The 17,881-nt window shown below is 38.8% G+C and overlaps 1 long non-coding RNA gene across 4 annotated transcripts in view; it reads left to right on the top strand.

The window, feature by feature from the left end:
* LOC116230764 (uncharacterized) overlaps positions 1 to 7,589 on the top strand; it is a 34,896-nt gene extending 27,307 nt beyond the window's left edge. For 3 of the 4 annotated variants that reach the window (XR_016460249.1, XR_016460248.1, XR_016460246.1), the window contains 2 exons: positions 5,910 to 5,995; positions 7,310 to 7,589. This is a non-coding gene — a long non-coding RNA (uncharacterized LOC116230764). The remainder of the gene's footprint in view (positions 1 to 5,909; positions 5,996 to 7,309) is intronic. The other variant, XR_016460247.1, reaches the window with a different exon arrangement.
* The last annotated feature ends 10,292 nt before the right edge of the window (positions 7,590 to 17,881 follow it).

The following is a 17,881-nucleotide window of genomic DNA, read 5'->3' as shown; positions in this document are numbered from 1 at the left end:
GGTACTGATGAAATGTATTCAGTTTTAGGCAAATCTTACTTCCACTTGAATTACTGGGAGAGTCTTATTGCCTCAGAGGGGATTTAGAATATTAAAAACATCAGTTAGATAGTGAAGGTAAAAAAGTCACTGGCACAACTTTATAAACATAATATGAAATGTTAATCCTGGGGATTCTGGAAAGGTTTCTCTGACTTCAGTTCCAAAAAACTCTTGGGGAACCAGCTAAAGTTCTATTTCTCCAAGCACTTTATTTTCAAATTTTTCAGTAGTCAACAGTCTTCTCTGAACAAAGGTAAAATTATTTTTGCTAGAGCTGTTGTTAGTTCTTTGCATCTGCCAGATCTCAACCATGCTTTCTAAAACCACACAGCAGGTTTTTCTGGCCTTTTTTGGCATGCAAGCTCTTTTCAGTACCAATTCAACAGAAATGTGGGCTAAATGCTATTTCCAATATTGTAGTACAAAACCATCAGCTCAAATGCACTATGCTTCTGTAAGAGAATATAAACCACATTATGTAAACATATTTGAAAATACTGTAGCCTCATCTTTTACCCTTGAGCTACTTGGGGGTGGGGTAAGCATGGGCAACTCACCTCTGCGTATCTCTTTTTCCTAATCTGCTCTGAGTACTGCCTGAATGATAGCTACGTAATAGCATAATGTCCTCCAGAGAAGATGAATGCTAAGCTATTGTTAGAGGAAACAAGTAACTGTTGTGTTTTGCTTTGGCAGAAACACAAATGCATTTTTAATAGCCATTTGTTTCATCTAAAACCATTAAGGGAGTTTTCCCATTTCTTTTCTGTCTGTTAGAAGTACAATCTACATTTTGCACTACATTAACAAAAATTTTACGGAAACTTTACAGTCAGCATAGCTCAGCATTGCTGCAAAATCCTCCAGGAGCTGACAATTCTGTTGCTTTGTGTTGATGGATGGCTGAGCAATTCAAAACAGTGAGGGGTTTTAAATCTAAAAATGAAACATGCAATCAACATAAAACAAAGTTAATGCCTTAAAATATAATGTAGCACACCACTTAACATTTTCACAGTTTTTTTTCCCTGGTTTCCTGGTTTAGCAAGGGCCTGCCACCTGGTAGAAGCAGGCTGCAGAAGTTGCCATTCTTGCTTCACATTCCAGGTGCACCGGCTACAGAAAGCTCCCTTTGTTCATGCCTCAAATGTGAATGAACAGTAGCAGCTTTTATGACTCTGATGCTGAGTGTGAGCCATAACAAGGGAGAACATGAAATGCTGGTGTTCTCTGAGGCAAAATTATGCCTTCCAAAAAAGATACAATTTTTAAATATATGTATGTAATTTTAAAAGAAAGCAGGGGCATTTAAATAGAGAATCATAGTGCCTGTAAACTCAGATTTTCCTGCTAAAGGAAAAGAAGTTTACAGATTGGGAAAGAAAAATGATAAAAAGGGGTGAAAAAAATAAAGCAATCCTATATTTTTTAAAAAATCGTAGAGAAGCACGTTCTGCACTCTTGCATCTTTTAAAATTCTCAGCTTCTCAATTTAGCTGATCATCAGCTCCTATCTCATGGTCTAAACAAATTACCACATTAAAAATTCAAGGCATGGCCCCAGCTCTTCTGGCTGGCGTTGCTCCATTGCCTCAGGTGGCACCAATCCAGCAGCACCATCTGAAGATCTCACCAAGAGGCTCTGTGCAAGTGCATTAGCCTGAGGCTGGCACTGTGCTGCTGCTGCTTCTGCACAGATACTTCTTGCTCCAGAAGCATCCCTTGATCTGCAGCCAATGGAGATGCTGGGGATGGAATAGCAGTGACTGGAGCCTGGTTGGTCACCTTTGTCCATGAACACAGGTGTCTGGGCATATTCTGTTGTGGACACTGTTCAATACTGAAGTATGTACACGTGTGTGGCATACCAAGGTCTATTTGTTAATGAATAGTTTACCCACACTTGCCAATGTGCTGTAAGGCAGAGACCAAATTATACAGTAGTATCTTTCTCCTGCTTTCCACAGTTATCACAAAATTGTAGTAAGTTGTACTACTATGTTGGTCAAATACTAAAAGTCAAATATAAAGAAAAAATAAAACGCCACATGCTCAAAACTCCACAGCTGAGCCTTCGTAAGGCACTGGTATGGGTTCATATAGTCATGGAATAAGGCAGTGCACAAATCTTCTGATGCAAAGTGGATGTGGACATTGCAAACTGTTTTTTAAAAAACATGTTCACCAGTCAAACAGAGCATAGGTGTAACTGTGGTTGGTAGATCTAAGGATCAGCCAGGACAAACAGCTCTCCTCCCTTACTGCATTCATTGCAGCCCTTCCCTTCCCTTCCCTTCCCTTCCCTTCCCTTCCCTTCCCTTCCCTTCCCTTCCCTTCCCTTCCCTTCCCTTCCCTTCCCTTCCCTTCCCTTCCCTTCCCTTCCCTTCCCTTCCCTTCCCTTCCCTTCCCTTCCCTTCCCTTCCCTTCCCTTCCCTTCCCTTCCCTTCCCTTCCCTTCCCTTCCCTTCCCTTCCCTTCCCTTCCCTTCCCTTCCCTTCCCTTCCCTTCCCTTCCCTTCCCTTCCTTTCCCTTCCCTTCCCTTCCCTTCCCTTCCCTTCCCTTCCCTTCCCTTCCCTTCCCTTCCCTTCCCTTCCCTTCCCTTCCCTTCCCTTCCCTTCCCTTCCCTTCCCTTCCCTTCCCTTCCCTTCCCTTCCCTTCCCTTCCCTTCCCTTCCCTTCCCTTCCATATGATTCCACATATTACCACAAATATTACTTCACAGATACACAGCCACCTCTGACTTCTGTGCTTAGAGCAGATTCTATTACACCACTGAGATTTTTAGAGTAACATCAACAGCATTTTCTTTTCTAAACTTCACTTTTAATTTGAAGTATGAGTGGCAGTGGATCTTTTCAATACTTTGTTTCTTATTAGAAGCCAAATAAAAAAATAGCAATGCTGAACTCCTACACTAAGTGAAAGGAAGGGGAGAGAGAATATGAAAAACTAGGAAAAGAGTACATTTTCTCTCCACAGTTTGAGTCTGTGGTAAATAGTTTGCTGCAATTTTAGTTTCAACCCAATCTGACTCAAATTATATGCTTTTTTGTGATATAGCTGCCTAGCAATCAAGTGTTTATCTTTGCGGCCCTGTGTATTCTGTGCACATTCTGAAGATGAAGCTTTGTTCTATGCCTACCCGTTATTGAATTAAGAGCTGGGGGAAGAAAGGGTGAAGACACTTAACTCAGTATGATTTGATGACTCATTTTACACTGAAAAGTTGCCAGAAATGCATCATTTCCATTTGCTGGGAAATGCTGTTTCAGTCAACTGAAATTGTTTTTGATCTAGGGTGGGGGTCTTCAACCTACAAGCAAATGGAGACCACATGGTAATTATCCTCATCTTGATGCCAAAAACACTGCTGTTTTGAAAAAAAAAAAGTCAAACTGAAAGAAGAGAAGTTGTGTAGCTAGAATCTGCTTATATCTGGAATATAATGAAAGAGATAGCAAAGACCACAAAGTAGATGGGATGAAACAAGAAAAATTAACATTTATCTTCTCTGAGTGATCAAACCCTGAGTCTATAGCACTGAAGTATCGGAGTATCAGCAATGCTTTAAGTACTGTAAGGCTAAAAAGATATTGCAAAGGTAATTAAGAAGCTGGGAAACTGGAACACTTCTGGTTTGGAAGGAATACTTGGATTTTGCATAACCTCTGTTCTTTCCACTATCTTAAAGATGAAGATCAGATACTTGCAAGATATCTGATTTCAAAGAATTTCTGAGGCATTTTTATCACTGCTTCTCAAAGAGGTGGAGATGCTGGTGGTTTTATAATGGAAACTGTTGCTATTTTACAGGCTTTAATTTAATTGCTTAATTGCTGCTTCAAAATGCAAAGGACTAGAACTTTAGCCAAGAGTTTTTTTCTCAAAGAAAATATTTATTAAAAATTAAAGCCAGCCTATACCATATCATGCAAGCTGGTAACTGTAGCAGAGCTGACTAGGGAAACCAAGTCAACTGCTCAGCCACAGTGGAAAAAAAGAGATCAAATAAGAAGATACTTCTTTGAATTTCCTCCCTGCCCCACACTTAATTTTAGTGACTTTGTAGAAAGGAATCTCAACCGTTTTCTCCCTTTTCAGGAATGAACATTAATACAGCCTTTAAGTTCCTTAGGGTAAACATACTTTCCCTTAATGGCTAAGATCAGTTCAGGGAAAGGATTTGCAGCATTGCTTAAGGTACACATGTGCTTAGTGAAGTTCAGAAGGAAGCCTCAGTCGGCGCCGTGCCTAACTTCTTTTGACTGAATTGTCTTGTTAGGTGCCTTGCCTATCAAAAATAAATACATAAGTGTAGATGTAAATTTGGCATATGATGTAACAGTAATATTCTGAGGGTCATAAGCTAGCAAATGCTCGTGTCCATGGGGGTTTCATTACAGGATAACCTTTACTACGGCACAAATAGGAGTGCCTGAAACAAAAAAAACTTTTCTTCTAGATGACTGGTTTGACAGTTTACAGCTGCCTCTACATATCAGAGATAACAAGAAAAAAATAGGCATATGGAAATCAGGCACATGTTATAGAGATAGGAGCTATCTTATTTCACAAGGCTACCTCACGAGATGATCCTTTCTTGGCTCAAAGCTCATGCGGCAGGCATGCATGTGAACATCCAGAAATAATGGACTTGATTTTGAATTCCTGGCATCCTCAGCTGGCATTTGGCTGAAGAACATAGGTGATTCCAAATAGGTTGCTCACATTGCTTCTCTTCTTCAGAGAGCCTTGTTTTCAGAAGCTTACTAATGGAAGGTTTATATTCAAGCATGGGAGCAGAGGTGGTGTGCCCACTCATTATTAAAGAGGTATTTAATGCACCAGTACAATCTGTTATGATAATAAATTAAGGAATATGCTGTACCTGTGCTATAATAGATTCTAGGAATGAGCAAAGTGACAACTGAGGAGCCTAATGGGTCACCTAACCCATTCGTGCAATATGCGGAATTAATAACTATGGGTCCTTGGATATTATCCTAAGAATGAGCTCAGGAACAATAAATAATTGGTAGCCCATTTGTAGTTGCAAGTTTTTCATTCTTAGAGTTACATTTGGAGCAGAAGAAGAATTTAATAGCGCAAGAAGCACAATAAGGATGGCAGCAAAAAGTTTCTCTTCCTCTTTGGATACAATGGTCTGTGCTGAGCCTATGTAGCTCAGCCAATTCTCACTCTTGCACATTCAAGCACGAAGTTTAAATTCTCAGTAGACCATTATAAGGTCTCATTGAAGTTGATATAAATCTAGAGCAACTCCAGTGAACTCAGTGAATGAAGTTAGTCTGAATTTACTGCTGTGTAACTGCAAGCGGATTCTGAGCTCATCTACACTTTTTTTTTCCCCCTAAATTACTAGGCCGAAGTCTGATAGCTTTAGATAGGCAAAAACCCTGGTTAGTCATCAGCAGAAATGCTGACTGAGCCAACAGTCCTCTGTTTGCCCTCTAATCTCTCCTTATTTTTGTACCTTAGTCATGCACTCCTAACAGCTCCCTCCATGAGCTCCCCACTCTTTTTAGTGACTGTGAGCAGGTCTGGGAGCATGGTGTCCAGAGATTAGCAAAGTTATTTTCAAGCTGTATTTCTTCCAGAAGAACAGAGGGTCTTGGTAGTACAGTTCTTGCTATGTCACCATTCTACTCCTCTCCTGAAGGATTGGAACTTTTTCTATTTGATATTCAACTTCTCCTCAACCTCTGAAAAATTCATCTTTTATTTCTGCTTTCTCATTACTCTGTTTCCTGGTTCACCTCTCAAAATGTTATTGAGGTGCTCTACTTTACTGCTGCTGTACCAGAGCAGTGTAAAGATTGGCAACCTAGAATTCAATTATTCCAACAGAACCTGACTGCAGCAAGATGACCGGTGGACATCGATGAGTAGAGCATCCCCTTACTGCATCCCTCAAAGCCCTTTTCCACTTGGAAGTAAGCTCTGAATTGCACAGCATTTGAAATAGAACAGTAAACTCTTTGGGTTTGTACTCTGAAGTGCTATTACAATCGTAGGTGTTGTAAAATAGATGTTTTATACAGTAAAGTACTTCTTTTCATAACAGTTTTATGTTAATTTCTTCCACTTCATTGCTATCTATAGGGAGATCTCTTTTCATTAATTCTATAACAATAGCCTTGTTGCTCCCTGTTTTTATTAGATCTGAAATTGGTGTAAAATGACAAATGTTTACTGTTTCACAGTAGAGCAAATGGAAAGAAAGACTCAGTACAAATGCAGAGAAATGACATAAAATCTAACTAATTACTAACTGCAAATCACGTAGGTTTGGGACAAAAAAAAAGTACTGCAGGAAATAACAAATCATAAAGGCAGAGAATAGCTGGATATAATACACTGAACTATAACTCTCTGAAAAGCGGACAAATGAAGGACACTGTCCCACAATAAAGTATGTTTTCATAATGCATGGAAATCAAAATTTCACTAAAAGAGACCAAAAAAATCCTTCTAACAGTATACTTGAATGAATTAACTGGCCATAACCCAAACCACTGTGACTGGGAATTTATGGAAACATGGCATATTCCTTCTTTTTCCTTGCCTCAGTTGTGATAATTTGGTGTTGAAACATGCCTCTTGCTGTGTTTTGAAGGCCATTCCCGAAATGATTGATGATTGCAGAATTGCTTGTTGCAACACTTGAATGTCTTATGCTTAGTTTTTAAATGTCTCTGAACTCAAGGGCAAAAGAAAGTTTTCTGTCATCTGCACTTGGCCCTGGGCCTGCCGTGCACAGGGGGCCATGGGGCAGGCCTCAGGGGCCTCGGGAGCATGAGGCCTCTGTGAGGAGCCACAGAGACAAGTTTTGGAGTGGTGTCACTGCTGTGCAGAATTCTATAGTGGTATCAGGTTCAGGTGGTGCTGATAGTTTTGCACAGAGGTACCCCTATGCCTGAGGGAGTAGCACCACAGTGCTGGCTGCATGTACTTGTGTGAGCATGCGGAGTGTCCAGCATGCAGCCAGAGCTGCCTACAGGGACCACCAAGCACCATGGCTAATAGAGAGGGCATATCCACCCTCTGGAGTTCTGTGGATGCTATTCAAGCATCACTTAATCAAAATGAAGCTTTTAAATTGTGTAGAGAAGCTTTTGCCATTCTTTCTTCACTCTCAAAACTTCAGCTGGAGATGATTTTGTTCAACTCTCTTCATTAGTTATTGTGATATAGAGAGAAATAAGCCTAGAAGGAAATTGCTGAATCCTCTCTTTGTCTTCCTACAGAGGCAGTTCCTTTTCCAAAGCAATCCATAAAGGAATGCTGTGCTCTTTCAGGATGTTTCGCAATGCCAGGCCTAAGCTGGAGTCAGCAGCAAATGACAGCAGCCATGCCAAAAACATGCACTTTCTTTACAAAGTTTCCACTTCTGGAGAAACATCTAACATTTGCAGTTCAGCTACCATGTTTCTTAATTTAAGTGACATAGCTGCAGTCACAGGCGTGACATTTACAGCTGCAGCTTTGAAACAACTCGCATTTGCCAAGCAGAAATAAAGTTGATGTTTGTCCACAAGTTTAGGGTGTTCATCATTACTTTGCTCATGAATGTAGCTATTTTTTATTAAATCTGGATAACAGAAAAGATATAGCTGGCTTTTTAGTACCAGTGGTAGAATATACCTCCAGGATGAGGGTCTAATTTTGTTTCTTGATATGCATTTTATTTAGGGAATGATACATATCTAGCCCACTCAACACCTGCTGTCTTCAGACACATTGGCCATTTATGTCAATTATTTAGGGTTCTCCTCTAGATTCTGCAGAACAGCTTTTCCACTGAAGAGTTCTCTCCTGCCCTCACTCGTTTTCTCATCTCAAGCTATTACCACAGCCATTAGTGTTGGAGAGGACAAGCTGTAAGAAACATCTACCTTTCTATGGGGTGAGGTACCCTAAAGAGCTCTAGCTCTGAAATTTAGACTCTAGAAATGTGTTTTTCCTTTCATTTTGTCACACATTCCTATTTGCTTAATGTGTTCAAAATTCAGTTGCCCCAGACCACTGCCTGGCCCTACCACACCATATGAACCAATGCCTGGCTTGTTGCAAGATCTAAAAACAAAACAACAAAAAAGTCGCATTCTATCTTTATGGGATTTTAGGGTAAAATTAATCCAATTATAAACTGAGAATTACACAAAATGTTTCAATTTAACAAACCAATACTAATTCATAGCAACTAGTATTTAAATGAGAATAGCTCTTGCAAAGCGATCCAATGTCATGCAGATTCATTAAGAATGACAGGAATAGGGAATGTTTCCTGCTTTTTCTGCTGCAATCTATTATCTCCCAAATTAGCTACACTCTAGCTCTGCTGAACCAAAACTATAGGTATGCTTTACATACTGCTCCTGCAGGCTTGTACTCCAGGCCTGCCACATAGGTCACTCACAGTGGCATCAGCGCCTGGTTTTGCCTTGGATCTTTAGCCCCAGCCCCACTGGTAGACAGACGAGGTCAATGAACAAGAACACATATATACCCAGGTTTGGGCACAGCCTGTTACCATGCAACAAAGTAATAAAACAAAGCACTGGTGTGATGTCTGCTGTCATTTAAGAACATTGTTTCAATTTCTTTTTGCAGAGAAGTAAACACTGGTAACTGCTTCTAAAAGAAATACTGAAAGATATACAGTAACTCTCTGAAAATGTTTTCCTTATCACTGCTGTTGCAGATAAAAATGGCTGTAATCAGCATCAGGGAAGCGCTGAGGGCAGCTCTGCACTAATTCCCTCTGACTGGTGTGCTCAGCAGGCATGCACAGCTGCCGGTTCTCAACCAGCTCTGGGTTCTTCTAGCATATTTTTGGATGAGCGGGACGCATAGCTTTAAAAAGAAAACATTTGCCAGACCTCACATCATTTCATTTTTGCAGCCCTTATGTTTAATAAACTATTACTTCTTCCACAACACTGTAATATTTTCCACAACACTTCACTTTTCCAAAGCATTGTCCAAACCTTCCCTGGGCTCAGAGGCAGCCAGTACTCAAATTCTCACATGATTTATTTTCCCAGGCACCTTCAGCTCTCTCACAGATATTAAAAGAGCAAGAGTTTTAAATATACACATACATATTAAAAATATATATATTTTTTCACAATTGCAGAAAAGTCTTACTGTTTGTATTTCTTTCTTAAGTGTGACTGGCTGTCTTTATTTTGTGCAGAGCTAACTTCATGCTCTGTGTGTTTCTTCATGCGACAACAGATTCTGTTTTTCCTTTGATTTGTTATTTAATCCATTCTACAACAAGTGGCTTTTTAAACAATGGTGATTTAAAAAAAAAAAAAAAAAAACCTACATTTTGTTTGCACCCATCAAAGAAGGACTGCATTGCATTGTTGTCCTGAGCCGGGAGCGTACAGAGCACAACACTGCAAAAGCAGGGACTGAAATTTACACCAGCTTTTTGGATTGCAAAAATTCATTTTGCCTATTTTCATAACTGAATTTCTAGCCAGGAAAAGTTAGCTCTTGTTTTCAACAACGCATTTACAATAATTTTAATGAGGAAAACTTAAAACTAGTGCCAAGCATGGCACCTCAAATCAATATTTTATGATTTGAATGTTCAGAATTAGGCACTTAAATTAATTTTTTAAGTCTCCATTTTTAATCTCCACGTAACTGTAGAGGAAACTTGCTGCTCTTTGTCCTCAGTCTGAATTATCGTACTTGTGATTGTAGTGTAAAGCAGTAAGTTCATAGGACCAACACTCATGGATTTTGTAAGCAACCAAAACACACTTTAGTGTCTGAACCCAGATTTAGTGGCTGGCCTGACAGAGCATATGTACTGAATGATGCTGAGCAAGGAAACTCAGAGGATCATAAAAGTGTTGGTAAGAAAGGACCTATGGAGGTCATCAGATCCTGCCTCCCACTCACGCAAGCACCGCCAACAAGCCTCTTCCTTCTCAACGCATGCGTTTGATGAAACTAATGCAGAATTTCCTCTCCAAAAAGACCTAAGCTGGAACATCTGGAGCTTTGGTCATGTCGCTACTGCACATCACAGGATGAGATCAGTGCCTTTGTGTGAGTTTAGCAGGGCGTCAGAGAGAGCAGGAAACGAGATGAGGGTCCACGGAGTTTGGTCAGGGGAATACATGCATTGCAGCGCTCATTTCCCAGCAAAGGCACTGGCCGTGGTCCATATATCAGTAAGCCCAGTATTATTTCAAAGCATTCTTAATTATTTTGGACATTTTTAAGGCCAAAAGATCATCCCGTAGGCAGAGCAAACTCTCCCCATACATTTTATTGTAAGCACATAATCCATATCTAAACTATGATACGTCATACAGAACACTGTAGGTTCTGATCATGATGTACAGTTTTGAAAACTCCATTACACATCAGTAAGAAGGTTCAGAGATTAATTAATCTCACTACACAAATTGTGCCTATTTTTATTCTAAATTCTTCTAGAATTTGTTTGCTGGAGCAATTTACTGAGATTTGACGCTTCTGTCCAGATCACTCATCTTCTGGCCGCAGCCCCATTTAAATCCCAGATCTGTCTGATTATGATTTACTAGATAAATACTCGTCCACTAGAAAAGCTAACACACATGTCACACAGGCAGACATGCTCAGACACACATATACACACAGAGGTGTTTAGTTTCTCTTTAACTCTCTTTGCCAAGCTAAATTTGTCTAATGATTCATAACTTTCTGGGACAGATTGTAAGGTATTTTACTCTGTCAGATTCCAAGGATTTTATCATTCACACACACAAAACAACTATGAAACCATAATAATAACGCCATGCACAGCAATCACTGACTCAAGTAATTTTCATCTTAGCTGGTCACTCCGTGGACCCTCATCTCGTTTCCTGTTCTCTGTGATGCCCTGCTAAACTCACACAAAGGCACTGATCTCATCCTGTGGTGTGCAGTAGCGACATGACCAAAGCTGTAGAAGTTCAGGTTAATGTCCAAATACTTTAAAGGAATATTTTGCTAGAGAAAGAGTCAACCAATTTTGTTCAGGTCTTGCTGAAGGTTCTCTCTGGAAGCGTTAATTTCACAAGCAGGATTTTAGGTCCCAGTGGATCTTACTTCTCCCATTGGGAGAAAATCTAGCAGGGGAGTTGGGTGACAAATGGAGAAATAAGCAACCCTCTGCTGTCATCAGTACAACTTATTTGCTACGCTGCTGTCAGTAAAGCACAATTCCCAGCAATGAGTGAAGTATCACACTGGCTTAGATGTATGTGAATGCTAAAGAACAACTTGCATTCTGTGCCATATGAATTAACAGCATTAACTAGAATCTATCGTATCAGCTCAACATTTTTTTTTGCAAAGACTGCTCTTCTAAAAGGGTTAATAGCCTACAAGCTGGGTCATACCTTACGAAGAAACCCTCATATGCATCTGCAAGCTCTATTACAAAGGTTAATCTATCCTTCATATATTTCTAGGGAGGTTTTTAGAAGAACAGGCGTTTGTCATGCCCTGCACTCTGCTGTTTAAAGTGGGGGACTCCGCTCTGTTCAGGAGTACCTGCTCAAGGAGGAAGGCATAAAAACTGACATTGCAAATAAAATGAAATGAACTTGTCCTTTATGTGTTTGACAGAGTTAACTGCAATTTTGTACTGTCAGTTTATTAAATTTAAAATCTACAACTTCCAAAATGGTGACACTCATATGTAATGATACAGCTGTGAAATAAGGGTGACTCTGAACATTACTGAGCGTCAATCCTTTAAATAGCAAAGAAGATTAATTATCTGGCAAAATTTCAGTGTTTTATACAATGTGACATCATCCTGAAGGTTTTTTAGGAATTTCAATACATCTAAAACCACGATCTCTTCAACAGCAAGAAACAAAGACACGTAGCGATGAGAAAAGTTTTGTCTGCACTACTATATGTGATATTTACGATGATCTATTTTTCCTCAAATTATAATAGACTAACAGATTTTATAGGTGAGTAAAGAACCAGGGGGCAGAATAATCTGATATAAACCACTGATGGATCCATTGGTGCTTTGAGAGGTGCTCTAACACACACACACACACACACACAGACACACACACACAAAGCCAAAATAAACAGTTAACGTGATTAGATTACACAGAATTACAGAATCATAGAATCATAAGGCTTAGAAGGGACCTCAAGAAATCATCAAGTCCAACCCCTTGCTAAAGCAGGTTTCCTACAACAGGTCACACATGTAGGCATCCAGATGGTTCTTGAGAATCTCTATAGAAGGAGACTCCACAACCTTTCTGCACAACCTGTTTACTGCTCTGTCATCCTTACCATCAAAGTTAAAATTAAATTAATCAAATTAAGATTAAATGAATATTTTACTACAGACCAGTAATGGATTTGTAGTAAAATATTATTATAGGCTTCACTTATGTTCACTTTTAAAGAAAAAAAAGATGTGAAGAGTAATGCTTTTATTCTTGTCATTGCATGACTCTTTACATTCACTGTTTGGTATGATCATTATCAATAAATACATAAGAACCAAAACTATTTAATTCATACAGAGATTTTCCTTAGCTATTTCTGTTGATGTTTTGTTTTGATTTTCTTGTTTTTTGGGGGGGTGGGTAGGAAGTGTTGTCTGTATGCATGTATGTGTGTTTGTTTAACAAGAACATGTAGAGTTTCTCCCATAAAGTGAAGTCAAATTTGAAATTGTGGCTGGACATGTACGTCTCATATTTTCTTGAGATGCTAAATCATGACGGCAGAATAGAAGAACATCCAGTACAAAGATCATACTAGGTGTTAATCATTTTAATTATACCTTATTCAGAAGCTCAATTTCTCAAACTCCACTTCACAGCGATTGGATTTTATTATGCCTTTGTGGAAAGGTCAGAAGGTTCAGCCATCAAACAGCTGCTCAGTGTGTAAAAGTCTATCAATAGTCCTTTTCTAAAGTTTAATTTCTTGCATATAATGCATTTCCTTGCAGTTTTTACATTACTTTATGCATTTTTATCTTTTTCTCATATTTCTGAATTCATCCTGAAGAGCAACTCTCCCCCTTGGACAGAGCACTGTACATGTGGTGTTACCTATATTGGCACAATCACTTTTCTGCTTGGTACCCTATCTTTTGCCTCCAAGATCAAGACGTTCACAGATGCCTCTGATACGTTTGCTTTCTTTCCAATGGAGTTCCTCCTCACCTTGAGGTGTTTACCACAGATTACTAAATGACTCCCAAGGAACTACTTGCCATGACAGTTTACTATTCTCAAACCAGAGCTTGCAATTTCGCTCCATATCGTGGTTTTTTTTTTCTATTTAGTTTTATTAAAATGAACAATGCTCATTGTGACAGGCTAATTGAGTCATTCTGCTTGCACAGCACAACAACTTTTTTCCTTGTTTACTACCCAGCCAATTTCTATGTCATCTGCACACATTATTAGCACAGATGTTTTGTCAGTGTCTGGAATGATCATCCATCAGGTGGAACTGCTCTCTAGGAAATCCATTGACAAGGCTGGACATTTTTTATGCGTTCCTAATAATAAGTCCATTTTGTATCTGCAAGTGACCTAGGTTTCAATTTTTCCCTATTAATTCCATGCCATAAAAGCTTTTTATTTAAATCATTATATGGTTTTAAGTTGATACTGCAATCTCAGGTAAAACCTTGTCCTCTGGGAAATTAACTTTCCTATTGACTCTGTGTAGTCAGGGGCTTATGGTGACAGAGGCCACCTCATTGCAGTTTCTTCTCTCAGAAGGACTGTTCTGTCTCAACAACAGATAGAGATTTTCCAGTGTTCATCCCTGTCACCGTATATGCCCTGTCTGCAGGAACAATCTGAGAATAAAGAGCTCAGAGTGTTTGCAATACCTCTTTCTTCAGTGGGTCTACTTTGGCAGTATTCAAAAACAAATGACTTCTGTTCATTTACTAGAATTTGCTTCCATGCTGTAAGATAGATACTGGTTTAAAACGTGGCTAGAGTTTTCATATATGCCTACACATTGCACTGTATTATTTAGATGGTGAAAATGGGTAAGTGTTCCTGCCACAGAGCCAGGTCTAAATACACAGTGTGTTAGTCAAACAGTAATGAAAAATGTAGTCCTTGTCCAAGGAGATTTACATTGCCCTGAAGTCTAGGTGTCTGTCCTCTTGTTGCACAAATGCCTTCTAGGACTGTCAGCTCTTCGTAAAATTTATTAGTAATCTTGCGCTCTACTTCATCAACATCATTGCATGTGAAACTATCAAACAAAATGCAAGACATCAATTCTATTTAAGATGAACACAAAGCATCTGGTCTTCCACGATGCCAAACGTGCAACAGCCAGTTCTGAAAGCCTTCATGGTACAGCACTTGCAGTGTCAACTTGGGACTTTCAGAGTCTCTGAATAAGTATTTGAATCCGGCCAGGTGTGTTTCAATAAATTGCTAACACTATGTTAATAAAATCACCCTGACAGCATGAAAAGTCTTAGCACAGCATGAGCAAAAAAGAGCCAAATGTTACCAAAGGTAAATGGCTATATTGCCATCAAATATAGTTAAGGCAATTTATACTATTTCCTGAATGTATATGTTTTCCATTGGTCCTTAAAAGCTGCCCATGGTTTAGGCATACTTCTATTCACACTTTTCAAAAGACTGTATTTAACATCCTAAGAATATCTTTTCCTCTTTCCACTACACATCTGAGTCAACTACAGCCAAAGCAGAAAATGCCTACATCCACTAACAGGATGTGTGAAAATCAAAATTGTCCAAGCATATTCTGCCAAACAACAGTCTTGCAGCCTTCTTGTAACTATTGCTTTTATCTATGACAAATCCTTCTCTTTTTTGTCTATTCACTTTTGGAGAGAGCTATTATGTTCTGCAGTTTATTTTTTAAGTAATTAACATCCTGGCTACAAACATGGCTTCTGTTTCTTCATACATCTCAAGCCACCCTAATTTGCAAAGTAGCCATGTTTACCCTATATTTCACTTTCTCTGGCTTCTATCTCTTCCCTTCCCCTGTTTCTAGGCAAATGCTTCCAAAAGACCAGATCCAAAATGCACACTGGAATTCCTGAGATTTATATGTTTCTTTTCTTTCTTCCCTCCCCCTTCCCCCTCCCCCCCCCTCCAAATAAATAAATCTTTATTGTGGTTATCCTTGGATTATTTTTGATACACTTAATTAGGATGGTTTGAAGCCAAACCAAAGGAAGTCCAGTAAATACTTTTAAAGCATTTCCCTGTTAGAGGCTTCTAACCTACTTTTCTTCAAACTGTCTCTGCGTTAGTCACCCTGCAGTTAAATTCCTATTCTGACTTAAATGGACAATGTACACAATGTACACAAAGTGCCTTCCAAGAAAACCTATAGATGTATTTACTGTGAACACTGTGGAGTCATACAAAGATATGCAAATTCATTTTGGCTTCTGGAAGCAGAAGGAATCGCTGTGAAGCAGTCATTCTTTTTAGCCCTGCGAGAGATCCTGCAGCATGCTGCACTGTGCAATGCATACATACTATTTATCTTGCTATCAAGTCTATTTCTGTGATTTCCACGAATTTTCAGGTGAATTTGGGAAACAGTGGCCCAAATTAGAGTTCAGAGTGGCCACTCATCATATTTTTTTTCCATGTAAAATTAAGTGAAGAGTGTTATGCTATCATTACAATAGTCAGAAGTCCTGTCAACCTTACAGAAACAGTAACTGAGCACTGTCTTCTTGGCCACGTTGTAAATGGTTATAATGCTTCATATTAACGATGTGAGAAAAAATCTGAAGTAAAAATATTTTTCTAAAAGTCTGAAACGCCAGTAGTTTTTCCTGAGGTCCCTGTCTTCTGAAATGTGGTCAAACTTTGTAGAGTAATTGAAAAACAATTCAGTAGAACAAAAACTGTTATCTTAAAGCAACACTAGAGAAGGGAACTTTGAAATTTATGCTATTCTTTACCTCTAACTTGGAGCCAAAATTAGGTGATCTAAGCTGCTAGAACATCTAGCAAAAGTAACTGATAAATGATCCTTTAAAGTACATACCTGCCCAGTTAAATATGGGAATCTTTCATGCTGTGGATAATATGTCTCTTCAGTGTAGCTTGGATAAAGATACTGATACCTTTAAAATTGTGCTTTTCTCTTGCTCTTTTAATGTATTTTTGTGCTGACCGCTCATACAGTAGAGGTGACACTGGTAGAAACCTCAAAGACAGTAGAGTCTGCTCCAAGGGCTAATGAGGCTGGTGGGGAACCCATGCTTTGGACCAAAATGTTAGAAATATAATACAGTCAAGCATATAATGTAGTGTAAAGGATTTGGTTGGTAAGGGAAATGTGATCCATGATTAATCTGACCTTCATTTACCTTGTTGAATCAATCTCCTTATTCAGTGTGGACTATAATCAGTTCTGCCATCTGTGTCTCTTTGTTAAACCCATATCGTTTATGTTTAGTCAGCTGTGAAAAGGGACTGAGAGAATAGTTCCTTCAGTACAAGGTGTTAATGTCATTCTCCCACACACTTCTACTTAAAAACAGAACTGATTTCCTGATAGAGGCTCTTCAACTTAAAGGTGAGCAATCTGAATCACAGTTTACCCAGAGTGGACATAATTTATTTTTGCTTGCCTTACATAAGGACAACCAAACTCAAATATCACTACAGTCTCCTTTCTTTTTATTCAGGTTTAAAATTGCATGTAGGCTTTGTCTTACGATGGAAGCAAAAGGCAAATCTATGTTAAAATATCTTGCTAGTTTACCTTCAACTGATACAGCTAGCAAAACCCAAATATAGATGCAGTCACTTTAGGAAAATTCATGCCTTTTTTCTACACAAATTGGTTTGCAGAGCTGATTTAAATATACTGAAACAGAACTTTTTCTGTGACACGAGGAATGCCTCCATCTACAGAATTTGTCATTTTAATTTTACAGGCATTGCTTCAGGTGGCCCCTAGGCTAAGTTCCAGTCACCATCAAGGCCTAATGATAAAATAAAGAAATTCTAGATGGTTCATAAATCCTATATGTGAGTGAATTAATCTTGAGTGTTCAGGCTTTGTTGGGAGATGTCAATGAAAGCAATAATTATTTAATCCCCTTAGGAAAATCACGTACAGTTTAAAAGGGAAAGGCAATGATATTGATGAAAAATGCAAAAGTATAAAAGGTCAAGGTTTCATCTACTATAAGTTCCATAACACCACTGACTGCAGGAGATTCATGGCGATGTACATTTGTTGAAATGCTGGCTGTATTCTAAAATAACAGAATTCTTCAGTGGGTGCAGAGTGAAAGCCAAGATGTCATGGTGTACAACACGAGACAACAGAGAGATCTTTAGATCTTTTCTTCTATTTCAGATCAACCTTAAATTTCACTATTGCTTTGTAAGACAATTGAGAGATTTTCTGTGTTTTGTTTGTGGTTTTTATTTGGGTTTGTTTTTTGTTTTGTTTTTTTGGTTGGTTGGTTGGTTTTTCCCTTAAAATCCTCCAGGAAACAAATCTCTCTTGTCTTTATCCTAAAATGCATGAGCAAAGCTATGTCTCATAGTCAAGTTTTGTGCTGTCCTCTCTAAGTATAGTAAAAGCTCTATTTGATACTACAGGGAATTTAGAGCAGAATAACAATGCATATTGATTTCCCTGCTTTAAAACACACATATTTTTGATAGTGAAGACATAGCACAGTCTCTGTCCCAGCTGAGAGCAAATCCCATAGCAAATGGGACCATTTGTTACAGCTCATGGAAATGTATAGCACTCCCTAACATGGGGAAAAAAGTAATAAA

This window comes from Phasianus colchicus, chromosome 1 (genome assembly GCF_987193195.1).
Source record: "Phasianus colchicus chromosome 1, bPhaCol1.hap1.1, whole genome shotgun sequence".
NCBI classification, from domain to species: Eukaryota; Metazoa; Chordata; class Aves; order Galliformes; family Phasianidae; genus Phasianus; species Phasianus colchicus.
The sequence above is the reverse complement of the archived record's forward strand: the minus strand, read 5'-3'. Positions and strand labels throughout refer to the sequence as shown.